Source organism: Palaemon carinicauda, chromosome 5 (genome assembly GCF_036898095.1).
Source record: "Palaemon carinicauda isolate YSFRI2023 chromosome 5, ASM3689809v2, whole genome shotgun sequence".
Classification (NCBI taxonomy): domain Eukaryota; kingdom Metazoa; phylum Arthropoda; class Malacostraca; order Decapoda; family Palaemonidae; genus Palaemon; species Palaemon carinicauda.
In genome coordinates, this window is record NC_090729.1 from 192780857 (window position 1) to 192806910 (window position 26054).

A 26054-nucleotide genomic window follows, 5' to 3' on the forward strand; every position below is an offset into this window, starting at 1 on the left:
GGAAGATCGAGATCCAAAAGGGCGCCTCAAGCACCCTTATAGGGAGATGAGAGGCCCTTACGACGAGGCGGACGGAGGGCCTTACGGCGAGGGAGGCCAACAGCAACAGCAACAGAAGAAACCTCCGAAGAGGAGTCTCTATGAGTGTACTCTCTCGCGAACGAAAGAGAAACACTTCGAGGAAGAGACTGGTCAGCCAGTGACCTAAAAGGAGCAATCCTCCGAAGAGGAGCTCCTGCAGTTGCCCAGCCCCTTGAGCGAAACTGCAGGTGCGACCGCTCAGCACCAAGAGCATAGTCGCACGAAAAAAAGGCAAGAGAAGAACCCCCCAAAAGGGGAAAAACTCAAGCCTGGACAGGAAAAACTTCCCTCGGAAGGAAAGTTATCCGCCCAAGGAGGCAAGCCTCCTGACTGTTCTAAAATGAACTGGAGAGCTGTCCGTCGACACGGGAGTACTACCAGTAGAAGGAGACACGCCCCTGACGAAAATACAAGGGGGGAGGCAGCAACAGCCGAATCCCCAGGACTCAACCAGACAGCTCACACCGTTGCTATATTACAGAAACGAACTAGATCGGTAACTGTAAAAAAATAAAACAAATAATATTAGTACACATTCATTCCCCCGGGAAGGCTCCGAAGAGGAATCCCGAGGGAAAGGAACAAGAATTACACAACAGGCACGTGCCCTCACAACCACTTGCACTCGCGGAAGGAGAGCTGTAACCAAAACAGAATTATAACAATTATAATTATGTAACTATGTAATTATGTAATTAAAAAATGAATGAACACTAAAGAAAGAACGAAAACCCCGAAAGGAATCGTTCTACAAGCTGAAAAAAAAAAAAAAAACAACTACAATTAGATTCATAACTAATTGATACAAACGTACGCGTAGCAACCCTCCACACGGAAAGGAAGCTAGGCTACAAGGGCGTAGTAACAAGTAGTAAAAGGGTGAACGACCTCAAGAGAGAGAGAGAGAGAGAAAGACATAAGTCAAACTCGATCGCCACCCATAAAATACGCCGTGGTGGCCTAACTGCCGAGGCCTCCACGTAGATATCGTACACTACACACACACATCTGAAAAGGAAACTTACTTATTTCTATACTCAAATATATATACAAACATGAAAACATGTTTACATATATATTGAGTAAAAGAAAAGTAAGCGATTAAGTAAAGACAAAACAGACAATGGCTGCCAAGCGAGGACCAAGACAGAGACGTCTGTCACAGTCCGAGCCAAAAGTGAAAGTGAGTATTCACCTGTGTGTGAGGGTGAGGAGGGGTAGCTAGCTACCACTCCCCTACCCCCCCGCTAACTAGCGCGGGGGTAATACACCCTCGTTAAATTCTAATGGCTCGCCATTTCAGCTACGCTAAAAGTAATACCCTTTGTAAATAGCGTGGTTTGTATTTCGGTTACGGAACAATTGTAAATTATTCTAACCTTTAAGGAGCCAGTCCTTCACTGAAACAATTGCAATAAGAATGAGAAAAGATAATTCAGATTACTCAAAACATACCAACTTTGACCATAAAAATGCACAATAACACAATAAGGCTCCTCTCTATACCGGTACTGTACATTGTAAATGAACAAACCTGCATGTTATTAACCTCAGTGCAACACATCCAATCACACAACCTCATTACTACTTTAAAGTTTGCAAAAGCATTGAATGATCTAGGAAGATTTAAATTTTTCACAAGTGGAAGAATTCCTTTCTACTTGCACCTTTCACAAAACAATGCATTACTGAAAAAAAATTGATGAGCGAAATGAATTCCGACCTGTTTTCTAAATAAGTCATACAAGCGAAACTGACAGGCAAAATCTAAGAGAACACGACCCTACTTATTCTACATATTGCGTAGAAATAGATACTGTGCATAAAGTACTGTATTTCCTGTAGTTTAAAATGCCTATCATAATTTTAGCACAAAGTTCTATAACATAATGAGGGCAGAAAGCCTTCCCAACCCTGCCAGAGCATGACTTAGTTTCTTTGACAAATAACCTCTTGATAAAGGAATGGTACTGGTCTTAAACACAAGCTCAAAAGACTACCTAGAACTGACTAAAAATTATATCTATATACCCAAAAACAGATGGGTACAACTACACTTCTTGCTTTGAAGATTGGTGACTAGATTTAAATGGGATTGTATACTTCAAAGGAAACTTATAACCTTGCAATAATGGTGATCTGACCTAGACAATCATCTAAAGCACTCATTTACTGGCAGTCTGACTCATCAAATCGTGTTCTAAAATATGTTATTTTCATTAGTAAAATAAATTTTTGAATATACTTACCCGATGATCATATAGCTGTCAGCTCTGCTGCCCGACAGAAAAACCTACGGGCGGAATACGCCAGCGATCGCTATACAGGTGGGGGTGTACATCAACAGCGCCATCTGTCGAGTAGGTACTCAAGTACTCTATGTCAACACAGAACCAATTTTCTCCTCGGTCCACTGGGTCTCTATTGGGGAGGAAGGGTGGGTCCTTTAATTTATGATCATCGGGTAAGTATATTCAAAAATTTATTTTACTAATGAAAATAACATTTTTCAATATTAAACTTACCCGATGATCATATAGCTGATTCACACCCAGGGGGGTGGGTAGAGACCAGCATATATGTTAACCTTAAGAGCTAAGTATTCCGTATTTCATTTTAGCAGTTATTCAAAATAACAAACATAAAATTAATAAGTACCTGGTAAGGAAGTCGACTTGAACAATTACTCTGCCTTTTTAAGTACGTCTTCCTTACTGAGCCTCGCGATCCTCACAGGATGCTGAGCGACTCCTAGGAGCTGAAGTATGAAGGGCTGCAACCCATACTAAAGGACCTCATCACAACCTCTAATCTAGGCGCTTCTCAAGAAAGAATTTGACCACCCGCCAAATCAACCAGGATGCGAAAGGCTTCTTAGCCTTCCGGACAACCCAAAAAACAACAATAAAAAGCATTTCAAGAGAAAGATTAAAAAAGGTTATGGGATTATGGGAATGTAGTGGCTGAGCCCTCACCCACTACTGCACTCGCTGCTACGAATGGTCCCAGGGTGTAGCAGTTCTCGTAAAGAGACTGGACATCTTTAAGGTAAAATGATGCGAACACTGACTTGCTTCTCCAATAGGTTGCATCCATTACACTCTGCAGAGATCTGTTTTGTTTGAAGGCCACTGAAGTTGCGACAGCTCTAACTTCATGTGTCCTTACCTTCAGCAAAGCATGGTCCTCCTCATTCAGATGGGAATGAGCTTCTCGAATTAAAAGTCTGATATAATAAGAAACTGCATTCTTCGACATTGGTAAAGAAGGTTTCTTAATGGCACACCATAAAGCTTCTGATTGTCCACGTAATGGCTTAGTCCGTTTCAAATAGTACTTAAGAGCTCTTACTGGGCATAGTACTCTTTCTTGTTCATTTCCAACCAAACTAGCAAGGCTTGGAATTTCGAACGATTTGGGCCAAGGACGAGAAGGAAGTTCGTTTTTGGCTAAAAAACCAAGCTGTAAGGAACATGTAGCCGTTTCAGATGTAAATCCAATGTTCCTGCTGAAGGTGTGTATCTCACTGACTCTTTTAGCTGTTGCTAAGCAGACGAGGAAAAGAGTTTTCAAAGTGAGATCTTTAAAAGAGGCTGATTGAAGTGGCTCGAACCTTGCTGACATAAGGAATCTTAGTACCACGTCTAAGTTCCAACCTCGTGTGGCCAACCGACGCTCCTTCGTGGTCTCAAAAGACTTAAGGAGGTCCTGTAGATCTTTGTTGTTAGACAGATCTAAGCCTCTGTGACGGAAGACTGCTGCCAACATGCTTCTGTAACCCTTGATCGTGGGAGCTGAAAGGGATCTTTCCTTCCTTAGGTATAACAGGAAGTCAGCTATCTGAGTTACAGAGGTACTGGTTGAGGATACTGATTTGGACTTGCACCAACTTCGGAAGACTTCCCACTTCGACTGGTAGACTTTGAGAGTGGATGTCCTCCTAGCTCTAGCAATCGCTCTGGCTGCCTCCTTCGAAAAGCCTCTAGCTCTCGAGAGTCTTTCGATAGTCTGAAGGCAGTCAGACGAAGAGCGTGGAGGCTTGGGTGTACCTTCTTTACATGCGGCTGACGCAGAAGGTCCACTCTTAGAGGAAGTGTTCTGGGAACGTCTACTAGCCATTGCAGTACCTCGGTGAACCATTCTCTCGCGGGCCAGAGGGGAGCAACCAACGTCAACCGTGTCCCTTCGTGAGAGGCGAACTTCTGCAGTACTCTGTTGACAATCTTGAACGGGGGGAACGCATAAAGGTCTAGATGGGACCAATCCAGAAGAAAGGCATCTATGTGAACTGCTGCTGGGTCCAGAATCGGTGAACAATAATTTGGGAGCCTCTTGGTCATCGAGGTTGCGAACAGATCTATGGTGGGTTGGCCCCACAATGCCCATAGTTTGTTGCATACATTCTTGTGAAGGGTCCACTCTGTTGGGATGATTTGACCCTTCCGGCTGAGGCGGTCTGCCATGACATTCATGTCGCCTTGAATGAACCTCGTTACAAGGGATATGTTTCGATCTCTTGACCAGGTGAGGAGGTCCCTTGCGATCTTGTACAACTTCATCGAATGAGTCCCTCCTTGCTTGGAGATGTACGCCAGTGCTGTGGTGTTGTCGGAGTTCACCTCCACCACCTTGCCTAGAAGGAGGGACTTGAAGCTTCTCAAGGCCAGATGAACTGCCAGTAGCTCCTTGCAGTTGATGTGTAACTCGCTTTGAACCGCATTCCACGTGCCCGAGCATTCCCGACCGTCCAACGTCGCACCCCAGCCCGTGTCCGATGCGTCCGAGAAGAGAAGGTGGTCGGGGGTCTGAACAGCCAGTGGCAGACCCTCCCTGAGGAGAATGTTGTTCTTCCACCAAGTCAGTGACGACTTCATCTTCTCGGAAATAGGAACTGAGATCGCTTCTAGCGTCTTGTCCTTTCTCCAGTGAGCAGCTAAGTGAAATTGAAGGGGGCGAAGGTGGAGTCTCCCTAACGCGATGAACTGGTCCAGTGATGAAAGCGTCCCTATCAGACTCATCCACTGCCTGACTGAACACCGGTCCTTCTTCAGCATGGACTGGATGCATTCTTGGGCTTGACTGATTCTGGGGGCCGACGGAAAAGCCCGAAAAGCTTGACTCTGAATCTCCATTCCTAGGTAAACTATAGTTTGGGATGGGACGAGTTGGGACTTTTCTGTATTGACCAGGAGACCCAATTCCTTGGTCAGATCTAGAGTCCACTGTAGATTCTCCAGACAGCGACGACTTGACGCAGCTCGTCCAAATAGAGGGAGGCTCTGATGTTTGCTAAATGCAGGAATTTGGCAATATTCCTCATCAGTTTGGTAAAAACTAGAGGTGCCGTGCTTAGGCCAAAGCACAGGGCTTGGAACTGGTATACAACCTTCCCGAACACGAACCTTAGAAAAGGTTGGGAATCTGGGTGGATGGGGACGTGAAAGTACGCGTCCTTTAGGTCTAACGAGACCATCCAGTCTTCCTTCCTGACCGATGCTAGAACCGACTTTGTCGTCTCCATGGTGAACGTCTGCTTTGTGACAAAGACATTCAGAGAACTGACGTCTAGCACCGGTCTCCACCCTCCTGTCTTCTTCGGCACTAAGAAGAGGCGGTTGTAGAAGCCCGGGGATTGATGGTCCCGGACTATGACTACCGCTCCCTTTTGTAGTAAGAGAGACACCTCTTGCTGTAAAGCTAGCCTCTTTTCCTCCTCTCTGTACCTGGGAGAGAGGTTGATGGGAGTCGTTGCTAGAGGGGGCTTGCGCAAGAATGGAATCTTGTACCCCTCCCTGAGTAACTTCACAGACTGTACATCTGCGCCCCTGTTCTCCCAGGCCTGCCAGTAGTTCTTGAGCCTGGCTCCCACTGCTGTCTGAAGAAGGTGGCAGTCAGACTCTGCCTCTAGAGGACTTGGAACCCTTCTTCTTGCTCCCACGTTGATTTCCGGCACGAGCACCTCCTCTGCTGGAGGCTCTGCCACGAAAGGGCGGAATGAACCTTGACGCTGGAGTGTCCATCCTAGGTCTAGATACGGAGGGCAAAGGGGTGACTTTGCGTGCGGATGACGCCACCAGGTCATGGGTGTCTTTCTGGATCAAGGAGGCAGCAATCTCCTTGATCAACTCTTCAGGGAAGAGACACTTCGAGAGTGGAGCAAACATCAGCTCCGACTTTTGACATGGGGTGACTCCAGCTGACAAGAAGGAGCAAAGGTGATCTCGCTTCTTGAGTACCCCAGACACGAAAGAAGCCGCAAGCTCACTAGACCCATCCCTAATGGCTTTGTCCATGCAGGACATGATGAGCATGGAAGTATCCTTATCAGAAGGGGAGGTCTTCCTGCTCAAAGCTCCCAAACACCAGTCCAGGAAGTTAAAGACCTCGAAAGCGCGGAAAACTCCCTTCATAAGATGGTCCATGTCCGAAGGGGTCCAGCAAATCTTGGAGCGTCTCATAGCCAGCCTGCGGGGAGAGTCTACCAGACTTGAGAAGTCGCCCTGGGCAGAGGCAGGAACTCCCAAGCCGAGAACTTCTCCCGTGGCATACCAGACGCTAGATCTGGAAGCAAGCTTGACCGGGGGAAACATGAAGGATGTCTTCCCCATTTGCTTCTTGGACTGCAACCACTCTCCCAGAACTCTTAAAGCTCTCTTGGACGAGCGAGCGAGTACGAGCTTCGTAAAGGCAGGAGCTGCTGACTGCATGCCTAAAGCGAACTCAGAGGGAGGCGAGCGTGGTGCTGCAGACACAAACTGGTCTGGATATAAATCCTTAAAGAGCGCAAGCACTTTCCTAAAGTCTAAGGAGGGAGGCGTGGTCTTGGGTTCTTCGATGTCCGATTGGTCGTCAAGATGTGCAGCTTCGTCATCATCAGAGATACCATCGTCTGAATGTTGAGGAGGAAGAGGCAACGGAGTGGGCTGGACGGCTGAGTCCGGCAGCACGGGTGCATGCGTGGCTGCACTGGACCCAACATCATGCCACTGTTGGTCAGTCTGAGAACTGGCAACAACCAAAGCTGAGTGGGTGCGCAAACAGTCTACTCCCGACTGTGGAAGGATAGCGGAGACCACCGTGGGTTGCGGAGGCTGACGCACCGCGTCAAAACACGGCAGCCTAACTCCACCCTCCTGTTGTTGTGGTAGCTCACGCACGGCAACGGAGTGCTCCGTGCGTCTGTGAGCGTCAGCATGCGTCTGGCAGGGTCGACTGCGCATGGGTGGAGGAGCTCTCACAGCCGGAGTGTGGGAGCAGGCAGCCTCAGCGTCTGCTGGGCGCACAACCGTGGCAGGTTGTAGGCTAACGGGTGCAGCGTCAACCTTCTCCGCAGCCGGAGTGTGGGAGCAGGCAGCCTCAGCGTGTGCTGGGCGCACAACCGTGGCAGGTTGTAGGCTAACGGGAGCAGTGTCAACATTTTCCGCACGAAACTCCTGCATAACCGCAGCTAACTGAGTCTGCATAGACTGCAGTAAAGACCACTAGGGTCTACAAAAGCGGCAACAGACGGAGCTACTGTCCGTTGTGACTGAGGGTCTAAAACAGCGGGTGCGGCAACAGATGGAGTTACTGCCTGTTGCGGTACCACTTTGCCTCTCTTGGGAGGTGTGCAGTCGTCGGAGGACTGCAGCGAGTCCGAACTGACCCAGTGGCTACATCTGGGCCGTTGGACTAGCTCGGAAGGGACCTTATGTTTAAGAGGCCGTGAGACCTTGGTCCAACGTTTCTGTCTAGAAACCTCTTCCGCAGACGAGGAATGAATGGGCTCACTCGTCTTCTTGTGGGTGGGACGATCTCGGTAAGATACGTCCGAAACCACGGAGGGTACGTCTGTACGCTGATTAAAGCCTGTCGAACCCTTTGGTCGTACGACATTGCTTCTCCCCTGGGCTTGGGAGCTTGCAAGAGGTCCCGGACTGGGAGGACGACAGGCACGAACAGACGCACCCTCATGCGAAACACTGACACTTTTCACTGCACTGACACTCACTTCACTTCCCACTGCACTTTTACCTTTCAACTCTCTGACGTCAGCCATGAGTTGATTGCGGTCATTGGCCAATGACTCGACTCTCTCACCTAGAGCCTGAATGGCACGCATCATATCCGCCATTGAAGGTTGATGAGAGCTAGCAGGGGGGTCGGGTGCAACCACTACAGGGGAAGGAATAGGTTGAGGGGCATGGGGAGAGGAAAAATCAATTGAGCGAGACGAACTCCTCCTGATCTTATCCTTCTCTAGCCTACGTGCATATTTCAGGAATTCTTGAAACCCGAATTCCGAAAGCCCAGCGCATTCCTCACACCGATCTTCCAATTGACAGGCTTTACCCCTACAATTGGAACAAACGGTGTGCGGATCGATAGAGGCCTTCGGAAGACGCCTTGAACAGTCCCTAGCGCTACATTTCCTGTACTTGGGGACTTGAGAAGGGTCAGACATCTTGAATTAGTCAAAGGGGGGAATTCAAAATCTATCCAAGTCGTCAACAAATAATCCAAATCCAAAAAAGAATGCAAGGAAGTATTGAAGATAACTTCTGCACAGCGATAGCTAATAACTAGAGATGAATACTTCACCAAATAACGTGAAAATCAATCCAGAAAACAAGAGCGTATTCAGTAGGTCTTGCCGGTGGCACGTCAGAGAGAAAATTGGTTCTGTGTTGACATAGAGTACTTGAGTACCTACTCGACAGATGGCGCTGTTGATGTACACCCCCACCTGTATAGCGATCGCTGGCGTATTCCGCCCGTAGGTCTTTCTGTCGGGCAGCAGAGCTGACAGCTATATGATCATCGGGTAAGTTTAATATTGAAAATACATAAACTATGTTACCTGATCTTGTCTTACATTAAGGAATGTATTCAACTGTGATGTCAATAAATAACCTCATACTTATATCTAAAGAGGGATTCTCTACAAATACATATTTTTTTTCAATTACACCTCTTGCATTCTAAACTGATATGCAAAAAGGATTAAAATTGAAACTCAAATACTTGTTAATAAATATAAAAAGAAAAAAAAAAAAAACACAACTACCTAACAAATTGTATCAAAAGCATTCAGTCATTTATAGTTTACCATGTCTAACCCAATTCCTCCTTAGTGAAGTTAAAAATAAGTTCTTGACAAAAGTTGAAAGTTTCTTAGCTCAGTATTGTATAGGGAACAACCCACAGTTTTACACAAGCCATCAATGATGATGTTGCTTAACTATTAGGCCAAAATAGAAAGTCAGTAATAAAAAACAGATCAAAGTAAAGTACAGAAATTATTTACAGTAAATGGTTCATTTATAGTCATCAACCAATAATCCAGAATGGAGATGAATAACTGTTCTGCTCGACTGGAAGAATCATATTGCTCCAGACCATGATATGCACAGTACTGTACACCAAAGTTGGTGCTCAAAGATATGCCACGGTGTTCCTTGCAATGGCAATATGATGTATACTGCAGTCCTCCAAATAGGAAAACTAAGTAGTGGGTTGCAAAAATCATAAGGAGTCATAACAAGAAAACAGTAAACTATAGAAGCATAGTTTGTACCTTCAGGCAAGCAACACCAAAAGTCACTAAATAATATAAAGGTAAAAGTGCTTGGTTTCAGTTGCAATATCATCCGAATAAATATTCACCAGAATGTCAGCCGGGTAAGCCCAACCATCCAATGTGGTGCCCAAACAAAGCAATGGCCTCCCCAGTGAACAGCTTAAACTCACGGTCCCAGGCTGGGATCAATATGTTGCCATGCAAATGCTAGGGGAAACATTGCCAGATTGCTGGGATGCAAAAACAAAGAAAGAGAATTGGGTTTTAATCACTAAGAGGAAGCTTTGGTTATGGTAATAAGACAACTGGGTTGTAGAGACAGGAAAACAGGCTGGGACTATAAAGACAAGGAGACAGATTAAGCAAGTAACATGCCTGATGACCTGCAACAGAAGGAAGACTAAAGGTAAAATCAATGAATTTTCAAGTGGACTGAAGGAAGCATATTATTGCAACAGACTTTATGATCTCTATTTAAACTTCAGGGAGTGAAACCTTGAAGATCAAAAGAGAACCTCCTCTATTCTTTTTCATTAAAAATTTCATTATGTCTACTGACTATGGTCTCACCCAAAAGCATTTCGTTGTGGATGGCTATTGGAAATGTCACTACCTAGAGATCTGCTGTGGATGGCTATTGGAAATGTCACTACCTAGAGATCTGCTGTGGATGGCTATTGGAAATGTCACTACCTAGAGATCTGCTGTGGATGGCTATTGGAAATGTCACTACCTAGAGATCTGCTGTGGATGGCTATTGGAAATGTCACTACCTAGAGATCTGCTGTGGATGGCTATTGGAAATGTCACTACCAAGTGATCTGCTGTGGATGGCTATTGGAAATGTCACTACCTAGAGATCTGCTGGACTGGAGTTTGAGACTCGCTCAGACTTGATAGTTTCTTGTAAGTGTCAGCAACCTCACCACCCTTGTGAGGTAAGGATGGGGGTTTTGAGGGAGTCTATAGGTATACCTACTGAGCCATTAGCAGCCTTTGCCTAGTCATCCCTGCTCCTAGCTTGGGTGGAGAGGGGGCTTAGGCACTGATCAAATGTGTATATGGTCAGTCTCTAGGGCATTGTCACTGTCTCTTGCCTTTGTCATTCATGAGTGACATCTAAACCTTAAATGAGATTTAAAAACTGGAACAGATCTGAGTCTAAGAAATTAGCAATTAGATATGAAGGGATCAAAAGTAAAAAGGGAGATAGCAATACCCCTATGGGAAGAGAACTCTTACTACTAATATCTACCCTGTACTGCTCTCGGTGTGCTATAAGCAGTACCCTCCCAAGGGAGAAAAGGAGGAGGAAATACAGAACCAAGTAAAGAGGAGAATAAAATTTTAAAAATTATGACAATTAAATAAACTGGCGTTAAATCTCCAACATTGAACAGACACTACTTCTGCAGAGGTCAGTAATATTTTTCTACCGTGAGCCCAACCTATTTTCATACATGACTACCATACACACATACATACATACATACAGTACATACACACATACATACACATATTTTAGTACAATATTGTAGTTGTACCTACTCCACTACAGTACAGTACTATCACAGCAACTTGAAAACTTAATCCACTCTCTTCCAGACTCATTACCAATTAGCAGTAGCAATCATTGTTTGTTTAAAACTGTGGATTGTTTATATTGTGTCTGAGAATGCAAGATATAGTAATTGCTTTTACCAAGACTGAATGCCATGATCCTACGATAAAACTTACATCTATCCTAATCTAATTTACCACTGACTGAATCTTATCAATTTACTCTAGAGGCTCGACATCAAATTACAACCACAAGGATACACAATGACGATAAATCCTTCTTGAGTTTAGACCCTCCACATTTTCAATGCCAATAGGTACAAGTAAGTCCCCTACATAAGAACAAGATGCATTCCTTGGGTGGGTTCATAAGCTGACAAGTTCTCAAGTCCAACGTGATTAATCTTAGCATCCAGCTCATAACTTTCCATGGTTTTCTGTCAAATTTTCTTGCAAATGTTAATGAGCTACCCTTCATTTATTGCAAATGTTCTTATCTTTGCAGGTTTTAAGGTTAAAAGTTCTTACCTAGGGGACTTCATTTAAAAATATCATTGCCAAAATATGCACTGCGTATGATGGAAGTAAATCTTACAGTCTCATAAAGAGTACAACCAATATTTGGGAGACTCTCAGTAATCCTGACTGGTCTAACACTGATGCTGCAGTATGAAAGCTAAAATTTTGGTAATATAGATGTGCTTTTTCAGAGGTTAATGCAATTAATCAAACTAAACTGAGAATGAATTAGATGATAAAGGACTATGGAGATGGATCACTCTTGCAGGAAAGTTCTGAAATCCTGATACCAAAGCAGCATGATAACTGCTCCAAGGGAATGTTTGTTATATCTAAAAAGAAGAGGGCTGATATGTAGTTAGACTGCGATGAGTTTGGATCCACTGCTTTGGTATTTCTGAAGAAGTAGCAGAGTATAGGCTGGCTCTAAGGTTGCTACAGCCTCATCCTCACATTTCCATTGTTAAGCTAGATGGCATATTTGACTTTAGTACTTCCCTGAGAAATAAAAGAAAAAGTTTCCTTTAAGAATCTAGTAATAAATAAACATAAATCAATATCAAATCCTCAGACTTCTAAGTAAAACCATAATAAGATGAAGTATTCACATTTTCCAATTATTTTTACAGCTGAAAAATAAGTACACTAAGATTCTTTTAGATTACCAGATTAACTTCAGAATACGAAAACTTACCAGTGCTAGGGGTTCCTTAAATTTCTGACCCATAGCTCTGCTGCTCTACATCTTAATTGTACGGATGTATCATGGGACGAACGGTGCAGAAGACGTGATGTGAATAGAACTTCTTTTGCCTAAACCTATTCAAAAGTAAAATAAAACCGACTTGTATTCGATTCACAAAGTATCTATTTCATCAAAGTATCATTTACATGCCAGCCATTTAGCATAAGGTTTTAATCGTTAGCATCCTGAGAATTAAATTTCCTAACTCATTACAACTACAACAATAGCAATTATACTCTTTGAAAACATAAGAACTAGCACATTTATTCTATTCATAAGTCAGAGACAGGATATTATCTGAGTGTAGCCAACCAAGATATAATACAAAAGTAATACTGCCCTAACAAAGTTTACTCAAATCCCCAAATCAAATTTGAAAAGTTTACATTGAGACAGTAAACCTTCAAATATTAATTAAAAATATCTTTCCCTCTCTCTTTACTTATCTAATAACAAAAAGAAACACAAGCAGAATGACATTAATAATAGAATGCAAGCAATAGTAATGCACAGTAAAATAAAAATAAATGAGAAAACAACACAATAAAGTACAGTACAGTAGTTACTATACTGTACATCATAATTCATTTGTATACAGCACAGTATATCATGGTACTTAACAAAATAATTTCCAAACTTACCGGCAAGACATCTCAGTTCTCTAATTGCATATTTTCAGTGTGGCCTTGTCCACCTACTATGACAACCTTCTTCACTATCTTCATTTAAAATAGAGTGGATGGACTTTCTTTTTCTGGACAATTGTTTCCTTGAACCACATCCAGCTCTATCTGCTTGTCATTATGATTGAGATAAGATCCAGAAAATATTTTTCAGTCTTTTATCAAAAGTGTCAGACTTTTCTCCTAAAATTCAGCTCATTGATTAGATTTTGCTATATAAAACAGCTTTGTCAGTGTACCAATCCAAGATAAACTTTGCTGTACTCATTCCAAAAGACTGCCCCTTTTCCGATTGAGAGCACCAGAAAGACTCTGTCTTTCTGGTGCTCTCAAAAGTTGCTGAAGAGATAATCATCACAACTTCAGATTATTACCCTGAACCTAAGCACAAGCCTCTTGAAATCCAGTATGCTTCTGGGTAACAATGGGAAAATTGTGATACTCTTGTTGGATGTAACTAGTTAGGCTTACATCCAAGACATCCTTGGAACTAGAAAACTCCACTTGGATACAAGATGGTATCAGTGGTGCCTTTGACTTGCTTTATAATCTAGCTACATCTTAACACTATTTCAAAATTATCAAATTATTGGTAAAACACATTTATTGTGAATTTTGCTTCCTGTCAAAAAGCTTTGATTTTCAGAATTTCAAAAGATAGCCATAAGAACTTTGCTGTTTTTGGTATTTCCCAGTAACCCGATTGTTGATCTTAGTACTACAGTATATGGTACATCATTGTGTGGTCATTGTGTGGTCAGTCCAACTCTCACAGGAATTTGCTCCTTTACATTATTTGATGCCAATGTGTCTCAAAAGAGATCTGGAAAGGGTTAGCAAATTATACATAAGGTTCTAACTTCAGCAGAAAGAAAACCTCACTGATGAGTCATTATCTAAGTGATCCTGCCTAAGAGCTTCCTATGCTCACGTAAAACTAAATGTACCCGATGAGATTTAAATGCTGTTCAATATCTGATGATAATCCGTTTTAAACTGGACTTCTTTCAAGCTGGACTTGAAGTTTTTTCATAACAGCACTGGAAACTATGTCATCTAATACTTCAACAAAATCTGGTCGTGTTCCAACGGCTTCTCGTATCTTTAAAGATGATGATGTTAGAGACATCGGTTAGATCTTCCATTCCAATTAACTGTCTGCAACCGTCTTAGAATGTCACTCTGTGAAAGTTATTCATTTTGCATCATAGCTGATTTCAACTAATCTTGACATTTTACTTTTAAAGTTCAACCAAAAGGAGTATCCTGATATGAAAATTGACTTTATACTGATATAAAATATATATCAGCATCTCCACTTTATACAGAATCCAGATAGTCTTGCTACTAAGCACCAAAAGTATTTTCTTCCCTTCGCTGCTAAACCGCAGAATACTTTTCAAGGCAGTGATATTGACACAACTGCTTAGTTACAGTATAAAGCATGCCGCCATTGCTTTTTTTCTCATGTGCATTATTGTGTATGACCATATACATTTGCCTGTCTCTTGAACTCGCTTTCTCTTCATTTCTTCTTTACCACTGTCCATTTTCTTTTTTTTTCTACATCTGGACATACTATTTTCTCAAGCTTACTCTGCAAGTAAATGGCCTTTCAGGATTACTCCAAGGGAATGTTCGTTATACTGTATTTATAAACAAGACGTGTTCATGTGCTAATGCTGGTACAAAATGGGAGAAGGAGACTGTGCAATGTTGAAGTCAAGAATAAGGTAGAATGACAGAAAGATGTCTGATTCTTCCAACACTGAAAGAGAAGTGGTCTCAGATAAATGCTGCGGAGGCACACAAGTTTTTCTATGGTTCCAACACAGAGGATCGGGTTTCTATGTAGTTGGACAGTGATGAGGTTGGATACACTGATGTGGTGCTCCTGATGAAGTATCAGGGCATAAGCTGACTTTACGGCTGCTGCAACCTCCTTGCATTGTCACTGCTAGGTTGAATGGCATACTTGATGCTGACTTCATGGAGCCCCTGAGGAATAAAAAAAAAAAAAAAAGTTTCCTTAAGAAAATTATTATATATAAATAAATAAAAATAACATTAAAGTAATGAATTTCATGTGAACAGATGATAATACTCTAATTCTATCCTCAGACTTCCAAAGAAAACCATAATAAAAATGACAAATTCGTCAATAATTTGTATTTTTCCTAACTATACAAACCTTAGCTATTAATATGGGTAACTACTTTCGGCGTAGCTGAAATGACGAGCCATTAGATTTTTAACGAGGGTTTACTACCCCCGCTGATTTAGCTCACTTTGCTTAGAGGTAGGACTTTTCCCGGGGGACAGGGCTGGCGGGCAAGTTTGATTAAATAGCTAAGGTTTGTATAGTTAGGAAAAATACAAATTATCTACGAATTTGTCATTTGTTCCGTAACTGAAATACAAACCACGCTATTTAATATGGGTGACTCACCCCTTAGGAAGGGTGGTAAGTCCCTGCCATTACTGGCTTTGACTTTTGCCCAGGGACTCAATATTTGAGTGTGTCAGTACTCAATAATAAGGAGTTCCTGCACCTCGCTAGCATCTTGCTGTGCAAGTGCTGCGGCCTACATAAGCTGTGTGTGAAGGTATGCAGTGTGACACGTCCTAGGAAGTTGACCTGGAGTTCTTTAGATGGAACTCAAGGCTAGGACTCTCCCAATACCACCTCGTCAGGTTATGGGGACGTGACAATATTAACTTAATACTAGGAGCACAAGGAAACATGGTTTACCTGCAGTGGTTCGAGCTCAGGTGTGCAGAGGACCCAGGATGCTGCTTTCCCCAAGAGAGGGGAGGATGAAGAAAAGAATAAAGGCCAGACAAACCTTTTCATTCATGCAGACTAAGACCGGGTAACAATGCCCTCAACCTTCTGCTACTTGTCCATTAAGGAGCCTGAGGTTTTAAACCAGCTGTTGTGCAGCCATCACAGGGCCGATAGAGAATGTATCGAGCCTCCTGTGTGTCACGTCTTGCAGGTAGTAGGTTGTGAAGGTAGTCTGACGCTTTTACATTCCCGCTTGTAGAACCTGCGTCACTGAAAAAGTTCTTCTTGAAGGCCAGGGACGTAGCTACGCCCGACATCATGCGCTTTAAGGCGACATGAAGGAGGAGGATCAGGATTCAGGGACAGATGGATCACCCTACGAATCCATGCCGAGATGGTATTCTTGGTGACCCTCCTCTTTGTACACCCAGTGCTCACAAACAAAGCTTGCACTTGGGGACAAACTGTAGCCGTTTTTTTGAGACATAACCTCAGACTCCTTACTGGACACAGTAGGGGATGATCTGGGTCATCTGTTACAGAACGAAGACTCGAAATCCGGAAAGAGTCGAATCGAGGTTCCAGCACTCCCGGATTCTGTGTCTTAGCCACAAACTCAGAGACGAATCTGAACGTTACCTCCCCCCCATTCCCTTGCATGGGCGATGTCATATGAGAGACCATGAAGTTCACTGACTCGCTTGGCCGAGGCCAAAGCTAGTAGGAACACCGCCTTCCAAGTTAGGTGGCGATCTGAAGCCTGGCATAATGGTTTGTAGGGAGGTCTCTTAAGAGGCCTGAGAACTTGAACCACGTTCCATGGAGGAGGTCTCACTTCCGACTGAGGGCAGCTAAGTTCATATCTTCGTATGAGTAGGGAAAGTTCCAGTGAGGAAGAAATGTCCACTCCTTTGAGCCTGAAGGCTAGACTTAAGGCTGAGTGATAGCCTTTCATTGCTGAGACTGAAAGGCACATTCTTGCTGCAAATATACAAAGAACTCCGCTTTTGTTGGAATAGTGGCATCGAGTGGAGAGATACCCCTTCCACGACACCAACCACAGAAAACTCGCCACTTTGCCTGGTAGACCCCTACGGATGACCTACGCAGGTGTCCAGACATCCCGTTCGCAACTTGTTGCGACAATCCTCTCTCAGTGAGGAGATGCTGGATAATAGTCTCCAGGCGTGAAGTCGAAGCAAAGCTACGGCTTTGTGAAAGATGTTGGCATGTGGTTGTTTGAGTAGCTTGTGTCGCAGAGGGAGTTCTCCCGGAAGTTCCGTTAGGAGTTGCAGAAGGTCCGGAAACCATTCTGCGTGATGCCATAGCGTAGCTATAAAGGGTCATCAAGGGATTGACCGATATTCTGGTCTTGTTGAGCACCCTCCTCATCAAACAGAACAGGGGGGAAACACGTACTGTACACGTTGGTGCTGTCCCACCATTGTTGGAAGGCATCTTGCCAGAGTGCCTTGGGATCCGGGACTGGGGGGCAATACAGCGGGAGCTTGAAGTTCAGCACTATAGTGAACAGATCCATAGTCGGGGAACCCCACAAAGTCAGGACTTTGTTGGCTACTGGATGATCCAAGGATTACTCGGTACCCATAATCTAAGACGCTCTGCTCAGACTGTCGGTGAGCACATTCCCCTTGTCTGGAATGAAACGAGCCGATAGTGGAATCGAGTGGACTTCGGTCTATCTCAGTATCTCTACTGAGAGATGGGATAGCTGCTTTGAAAAGGTACCTCCCTGCTTGTTGATGTAAGCCACTACTGTGGTGTTGTTGCTCATCACACCACAGAGTGATCCGCCAGGTATTGTTGGAACTGTTGAAGGGCTAGCAAGATGGCCTTCATCTCTAGCAGATTTATATGGAGGCACTTTTCCGATTCTGACCACAGGTCTGAGGTCCTGTGGTACAGAACGTGCCCCCCCCCCCCCCCCTTCTTCCTTTGAGATGTCCGAAAACCGCATGCAATCCGGGGGAAGGACGAGAAGATCCACTCTTCTTCGTAGGTTCTCGTCTGTCACCCACCACTGGCGGTTCGTCCGTTACGCAGGATCCATAGGGATCACGATGTCCGGGGAATCGCAGCCTTGATTCCACCAGAACCTGGGCCGCCACTGGAGAGACCTCATCTTGAGGCGACCGTTGAGAACTAGACGAGCCAAGGGTGAAAAGGTGATCGCGGAGACGTAACCACGATTGGTTTTTGGAAGCTCCTCTCGTCTGAGGAAAGGGCTTGCGACTCTTCTCAGCCTTGCTATCCTGTCATCTGATGGAAAGGCTTTGTGGAGATTGGTGTCTATAATCATCCCTAAGTGAACCAGTCTTTGCTTGGGAAGCAGAGAGAGCTTCTCGAGACTTACCATGATCCTGGCAAAGTCCTAGAAGTTTGTCTCGGTGTCAAAGAGGGAATGACTCCGAGTCTGCTAGGATCAGGCAGTCATCCAGATAATGGAGGAGACGGATGCCGATCCTGAGTACCCACGATGATATTAGGGTGAACACTCTGGTGAAACCCTGTGGTGCTGTGGAGAGACCGAAACACAGCACCTTGAACTGGTACTCCTTGTTGTCTAGGCTGAATCCTAAGTACTTCCTTGAAGATGGATGGACTGGGATCTGGAAGTACGCGTCCTTCAGATCCAGTATACACATGAAGTCTTGCCGTTTTACTGCAAGACTGACTGTGTCTGCGGTCTCCATGCTAACCGGAGTTTGCTCTAATCTGGACCTCTGCCCACAGAGCTTGCCCCCTTGCTGATCCCATGGCAAGGGGGCTAAATGACACCGGATTCGTCCTCAGGGGGGAGGTAGAGATGTCGTAAACAGGACGCGATATCCCTGACTGATTACGAAAATCGTCCAGGAATCGGCCCTGAGTTGTTGCAACCTGTCTGCTCAACCTTGTAGGCATCCCCCCAATGGCGGGCATGCAGGGGAACTGCCAATCCTAGCGTTTGCGGCCTCGGCTGTTCCCTCTAGGATTTTTACCTCCCCTGGGGGACTTATTGCCTTTCTTGTCCTTAACCGGAAAGGGCTTAGACCCCACTGTCTTAGCTGTCATTGTTTTGGTGGGACGTGGCTGCCGAGGTACTGGAGGTCTATAGGGCTTGAATATCAAAGCCCTATGTAGGAGGGAGTCTTGGTGACTTCCTACATCTCTCAGCCGCCTGCTTCACATCCTTAGGCTCAAACAGGTTCGTTACCATAACGAAAGAGTCTGAGCCTATAGATTTTAGTGCTAGGGGACTCCCGGTATTGTCTTGGAGTCCTTTGACTCCCTCCCGGGAGGGATGTAGGACTCCAACAACGAAGGAGGCAGGCTCTTCTCCACCCTTATTCGAGAAGACTTTACCGCGCGAGGTGGGGTTTCCCTCAATGCGATTGGGGAACGTCTCACCTCCCGTGACTCTCCTGAAGGCGGGAAATCTCCGTCCGAAGGTGAGGGAGAAAAGTCTGAGAGGGGAGAGTGCCTGCCTCGAAGACTTACGAGGAGACAGCTACGTCCTCGGAGAAGTTACCTCGTCCGAAACTCCTCTTTTCCTCTTCGGGGGAGTAGATGCAGCCAAGGATTTGTGGCTCGACTCAGAGAGAACAGCTTGAAGCCTGTGCTACCGCTCTGATTAGAGTCCCAAACCAGGCTGCAGGGTGACGGCTGCGCTGTCAGACACTCGCTCTGGAGGGGAGGTCGCCTGTAAAAAAGTAAGGAGGGCATGTCCCTGGACCTTTCTGGAACCTTCCCCCATACCGGCAAGCGCGCTGTTCTGTGACGGGGGGGGGGGGGGGGGGGGGGGGGTGATGGCGCCCTTACCGCTCGTTGTTCGGCAGCCTTACGCGGGGTAGAGTATTGGCGATTGCGCTAGGGAGCGTGCTGGCGCTCTCGCGATGCGGAATACCCGGGGCTCGCGTGCGAGAGACTGTCAAAGCTCTGACGCGCGTAGGCGCACGGGCGAGACTTCATAGAGTGCGCAGGAATCAGACTGACGTGCAGGATCATAATAAAGAGCCCGTGCGGGCCAGAATGTTGGCATGCGCGCGCGGAAAACTATCTGCGCGCGCGAGCGCGCAAGACTATTGGCACGCGCGGGGGAGACCATTGGTACCCGTGCGCGGAAAAGATCGTCGGCGCTAGCGCGCATTAGATCAATGAGCGTGCGCGCGAAGTGCACGCGCACGCGCGACTAAAGTGGTGTGCGCGTGGGGAACCATCAGTACCCGCGCGCGAAAGAAGATCGTTGCCGCTTGTGCGCGTAAGATGATCGTCGGCGCTTGCGCGCGTAAGAAGATTGTTGGCGCTTGCGCGCGTTAGATCGCGCGAAAGTAGCGGTGCGCGCGGGGGAAAGCACGGTAACCGCGCGCGGAAGAAGATTGTCAGCGCTTGCGGGCGTAATCGATGAACACGTGCGGGAAACCATCGGTACCCGCGCGAGCGCGCTAGGTTTAAGGGTCAGCTGGCAGGACGATCAGGAACTGGGATGTGTCCTTAAAGAAATGGCGAACATTCCCTGATGAGGACCGTAAGCAGGTCTACTTTAGAGTCCAGGACCGAAGTCCTTGTTGCAGCGCAAGGTTGCCCTGGTAAATCGGTAGGTCTGCTGGAGAGAGATGGCGCGCAGGAGAACTCTGGAGCACCGGTGAGCGCCTGTGCGCTAACTCAGATAGACTCCAGCGATGTGCACTGGCGCTCAGGTGAGGTTGGCGCGCTAGCAGGAATAACTATCGATGTCCGCTGGCGCGCAGGTGAATGATGGCGCGCAGAAGATCGCTGGAGCACTGGTGAGCGCCTGTGCGCTATCTCAGGAAACTCCAACGATGTGCGCTGGAGCGCAGGTGAGCGCTGGCGCCTTCGTTAGGAATCTCCAACGAAGTGCGCTGGCGCGCAGGTGAGCATTGGCGCGCAGGTGAAACCTGGTGCTTGAGGGAAGTATGTGCAGTATTTGCCCATTCGCCCTTTTTACCCCGAAGGGATCGATGCCTGTTTAACAACAGGATGCGTTAGTGCCCACAGCGCGTCAGCAGTCAGGAACGGAGACGGCAGGTCAGTAGGTCTAAGAGATCGCGAACAATCTGCGGAGAGGTCCAGATCAGCAAGCTGACCTTATCAAGGACAATCCTCCGAAGAGGAGTCTCTATGAATGGCCTCTCTCGCAAACGAGAGAGGTGAACACTTCGTAGAAGAGACTTGAAGACACTCGTGATGGCGCTCCTTAGGGCCATTGGATCAGCAAGCTGACCTTATAAGAAGCAATCCTCCAAAGAGGAGTCTCTATGAGTGGCCTCTTTCGCGAACGAGAGAGGTGACACTTCGTAGAAGAGACCTGAAGACACTCGTGGTGGCGCCACCTGACCTTCTCGGGAGCGATCCTCCGAAGGGGAGTCTCTATGAGAGGCCTCTCTCGCGAATGAGAGAGGTGAACACTCCGTAGAAGAGACTTGCCCCAAAGGGCAGCACTGTAGTCGATGGCGATGAAATATTAAGGTGTGGGGAGTTCTCCCTCTGCAGGGAGAAGATCTCACACCTGGGGAGGAAACCTCCCTCGGAAGGGAAGTTACCCAACCCCTGGAGGCGAACCTCCTATAGCGTTCTAAGATGATCTGAAGTGCTGGCATGTTGTCACGGGAGAATTTCTAAGAGAAGGTATCACGCCCATGACGACGTCCTCTGAGGGACGACAGCAACAGCAGATTCCCCAGGCACAAACAAGACAGCTCTGCTTCGTTGGCGCTCTACTGGGAAAATAAAATTAAATACAGTAATTGTTTAAACAGAAATTCCCCAGGGAGGAACTTCGAAGAGTAACCCCGCGGGAATAGCATAAAATAAGAATTAAGTATGCGCCCTCCTCTCCCAGCTGACATTCACGGGAGAAGGGGGAGGGTGGAGAAACTGTAATAAAACAGAATTATAAAAGAATTATAATTATCTAAATCATCTAAGAATGTTCACTAATAGTGAGAACCGCTGGCCCCCGAAGGAAGCATTCCCAACGGAGAAGCTGAAAAGTTAACAAAATACAATTAGATTTCATTAAAAATAATTGAGACAAATAAACGGAATAGCAACCCAACCCGCGACGGGAAAGGAGCTTCTGTAATAGTACGTAGTAGTAGTAAGGGGTGAACGACCTCGAGTAGAGAGAGAGAGAGAGACCGTAGTTAAACTAAACTACACTCCCTTCGCTGAGAATCCAAGTTTCCCGTAGGAAAAGAGGAACAGCGAAGATAAAAGATGAATGAACAAAGTCCAGCAATGACGATTCCCTACGGCGGCCGAGTTCAACGGATATGCCGAAGGAAGGACCGATGGACCAAGAGGGAGAGGTAGTTCCCCACGAAGTGAAACCCTGATGGCCTTGCACTACGTAAGTGTCGTTGTCGTACATCACATACAGCACGAACACTGAAAAGGAAACTTACTACATTTCTATACACAAATATATACATAAACAAAAAGAATGTTTATATATATATATTACAAGTACTGTATAAGAAAAAGTAAGTAAAAAGACAAAAAGCATTAATGGCTGTCCAAGAGGCGAGGGTGAAAGCGGACACGTCCGACTACCACCCGGGCCGATAGCAAAGTGAGCTAAATCACAGGTGTGTGTGAGGGGGGGGGGGGTGTTAGCAAACTACCCCTCCCCACCCCCCGCTAACTAGCGGTGGGGTAGTAAACCCTCGTTAAAAATCTAATGGCTCGTCATTTCAGCAACGCCGAAAGTAATTACCCATATTAAATAGCGTGGTTTGTATTTCAGTTACGGAACAATTAAGCAATTCCCATTCTTAAGGTAATTTTACAGATGACAAATAAGTGCACTTAGACAGGTTAAATAGCAAGATCCTCAAAGAGTTTCTTTAACAAGATGTTACAATTCTAGGATATATCCCATTCCCACTTTTCTAAAATCCCATCCCCTCATATATCCTGTTATTATAGAGAGTAAATGCAACCTATTTTAGCCTGATTTATCAAATATACTTTCAAATCTACTCCAATGTTATGAAGAATATCCTCTGATGCTGATAATAAAGACATCTCCACTCCAAAAGATTCTATCATTAATTTTCTAATTGGACATTATTTCTTATAGGATCAAGCCTAAAGCTTAACTGTCTCAAAAAAATCTAATGGTAATACAGAACCATAAAGAGGGATGAGCCCCACTTATAATTACAACACCCTGGCCCATGTAAAATACAGAAAAGTCCCTATCATGGCTCAGTTTAGGATTGATAAAATTCAGGAACATTCATGTTCAGTTAAATGGCACCCTTAGAAATGTGTGGAGCTCTTATGCAAATTCAACCAATTAATTTTTATATAAATAAAACCCTACAATAGGCTACAGACACTGAAATTTATAACTTTATTTGTGCCCTGTTATGTACTGTAGTTCGGCATTTTATGAGTAAGAATACAGCATCCAAGGTTTTTCTTTGGGTAAGTATGGGTCACAGGGAGAAGGCTCACCAATGAGCAAGTACACAGCATCCTAGGTGTGGTTAGAAAGACCTGATAAATCTCAACACTAACATCCATAATAATTTGGATATGTGTACTTTGGATATGCAGTGCATTTATCCTATTGCCACTTAATAATAAGACTTTAAGTACTTGATATCATTTTACACAATTCTATTCTTACTAATCAAGTCTCTTCTATAAAACTTTTCCCGGGTAAGCTCAGTATTTACACTGAATTATTTTGTAAAAGTAATTATGTTTTTTTTTTTTTTCAACATTATCTTATGGTAAGGCGGGGTAGCAGGGGGAGGATTCCCTACGATACGAAAAGACACAGCAATTCAAGTCACCTTGCATTAAGCTTGACTTTATTTACATATCCTTGTGCTTTCAAATCAGCTTCCTTCCAAGGAACATTTCCTGGAGACTCTCAGTTGCCACATGAAGAAATAATTTACTTAACCTTCCCCAATTAATAGAATTAAACAGTACTGTGCAAGAACTATGGGGGGGAGGTTGCACTACCCCTCTTCAGTAAGAACACAGTGATTTAGGTCAGGTTAGGTGGGAGGGGGCGGGGTCCGGGGGACTTGCTCCCCGGCTAGGTCTGTGACCTGGGAACTACTAGGTTAGGTTAGGTAGGTTTGTTAGGTTCTGTAGCCTTTTACAAGCTTGGAAAGTGTTAAATAATCAAGTTTTGTCCTGTTTTCGCACACCCAAAGTCCCAGGTTCCCACCAGTGTCTGTCAGAGAGGGGGGGGGGGGTTTATAACATTAGAACAGCAAATAATTACATTTTGTCCTGTTTTCGCATGCCCAAAGTCCCAGGTTGCCACCAGTGTCTTGTCAGGAAGGGGGGGGGGGGTCATAAAAGTAGAACAGCATATTTGCAGTGGAAATATAGGTCAAATTTGTTGAATGCACACTAATTACAATAGGAAAAGCTGATTTCCTATTAACACTGTTGTCTCGTGTTATTCTATAATTTTACCAGGTCAGGTGGAGATACCTTAGATTTGTATATATCCCCTTAAATTCCACACAACTCTAACATATATTCTAAATATTCTAAAAAACAGGATTATAGATGCTTGATTCTATCATTGATGGAAGATAAAAATGCTTAACGTTCGTTTAACCATTAGTCCTATGGAAGCTCGATTTACGTACTTTATAAGAGACTCTGGTAAGTAGACATTTTGCTATAAGGCTATACTAGGAGCCTTTGTATATCAGCGGCCAGTTCCTCCTTTGTGCATTAAAAATGTATACCAACTAATTTAAACTATTCTCCTACTAACCTAACCTACAAGCCATGTACTTACATACTTACATAAGGGGGGGTGGGGGTGGGGGGGGGGGGTTAGCAACCCCCGCAACCCCCATACATTGCGGTATTCTTAGTCGTCATCTTACATACAGTACGGGTGACTGCTGTCATACATACACCCCCTATACTCCAAACCCAGGTGTTAAGGTATACTGCACTATGCTAATAGTACGATTTAATCGCCAAAATACTTTACAAAATCATTAACATTATGGGTAATTAAGCATATCACAACCAACAGTCTGCAAGTGCTTCATTTAGCAATGATCAACCAATAAAAACCAAAATGTTACTTGTTAAATGTTTAAAATAAGGTGCATATGATATTAAAAAGATAATAAATCATATAATCGTCAATTTAACTTACTTATGTAGGTAAAACAACGCAAAATAGATCTCTTACTTGAACCTTTCAAACCAGAACGCAAAGTTGAACTTGTTGTAGTAATCATGCGATCCATGCCTTTGAATCGGCTCTCCTTAAATTTTTATCTATGCCATTCAGTCCATTTTCTTGATTTCTTGTTACAGAGCTCATAGTGAGCATAAATGTTACAGAGCTCATAGTGAGCATATATTTACAGTGAGATACTACCACTAGAGAGTTACGGCATCTTTTGACTGGCCAAACAGTACTAAATTGGATCCTTCTCTCTGATTATGGTTCATTTTATCTTTGCCTACACATAAACCGAATAGATTGGTCTATTCTTTAGATATTCTCCTCTGTCCTCATATACTTGACAACACTGAGATTACCAAACAATTCTTCTTCACCCAAGGGGTTACTGTACTGTAAGTGGCCACTTTCCTCTAGCTAAGGGTAGAAGAGACTTTAAATATGGTAAGCAGCTCCCCTAGGAGGACACTTCAAAATCAAACCTTTGTTCTCTAGTCTTAGGTAGTGGGATAGCCTCTATACCATGTCCTTCCAGTCTTGGGTCAGAGTTCTCTTGCTTGAGGGTACACTCGGGCAAACTATTGTATCTAATTTATCTTCTTGTTTTGTTAAAGTTTATATATGAGTTATTTATTTTAATGATACTCTTCTTGAAGTATTATTTTTTCCTTTCCTCACTGGGCTATTTTCCCTGTTGGAGCCCCTGGATTTATAGCATCCTGCTTTCCCAACTAGGGTTGTAGCTTAGCAAGTAATAATAATAATAATAATAATAATAATAATAATAATATAGCAAGACATGGAAGTCCTTGGTCAAGTTACCTAAACGGGGAATTTTGCTAAAAGTTTTATTTGCGTATGGAGCTACCCAATTCAAAGGTCTGTTAATTTATGCTTTGAAAAGTCATAAA

At 44.6% G+C, this 26054-nt stretch overlaps 1 protein-coding gene and 1 long non-coding RNA gene across 2 annotated transcripts in view; both read right to left on the minus strand.

Moving 5' to 3' along the window:
- The window catches only part of LOC137641694 (serine-rich adhesin for platelets-like), a 289845-nt gene that overhangs the window by 224229 nt on the left and 39562 nt on the right, over nucleotides 1-26054 (minus strand). The window lies entirely within an intron of this gene.
- On the minus strand, nucleotides 10380-13312 carry LOC137640742 (uncharacterized). Its single transcript, XR_011044475.1, has 3 exons — nucleotides 13106-13312; nucleotides 12414-12538; nucleotides 10380-12217 (listed from the first exon to the last, which is right to left on the minus strand). It is a non-coding gene; the product is annotated as an uncharacterized lncRNA (long non-coding RNA).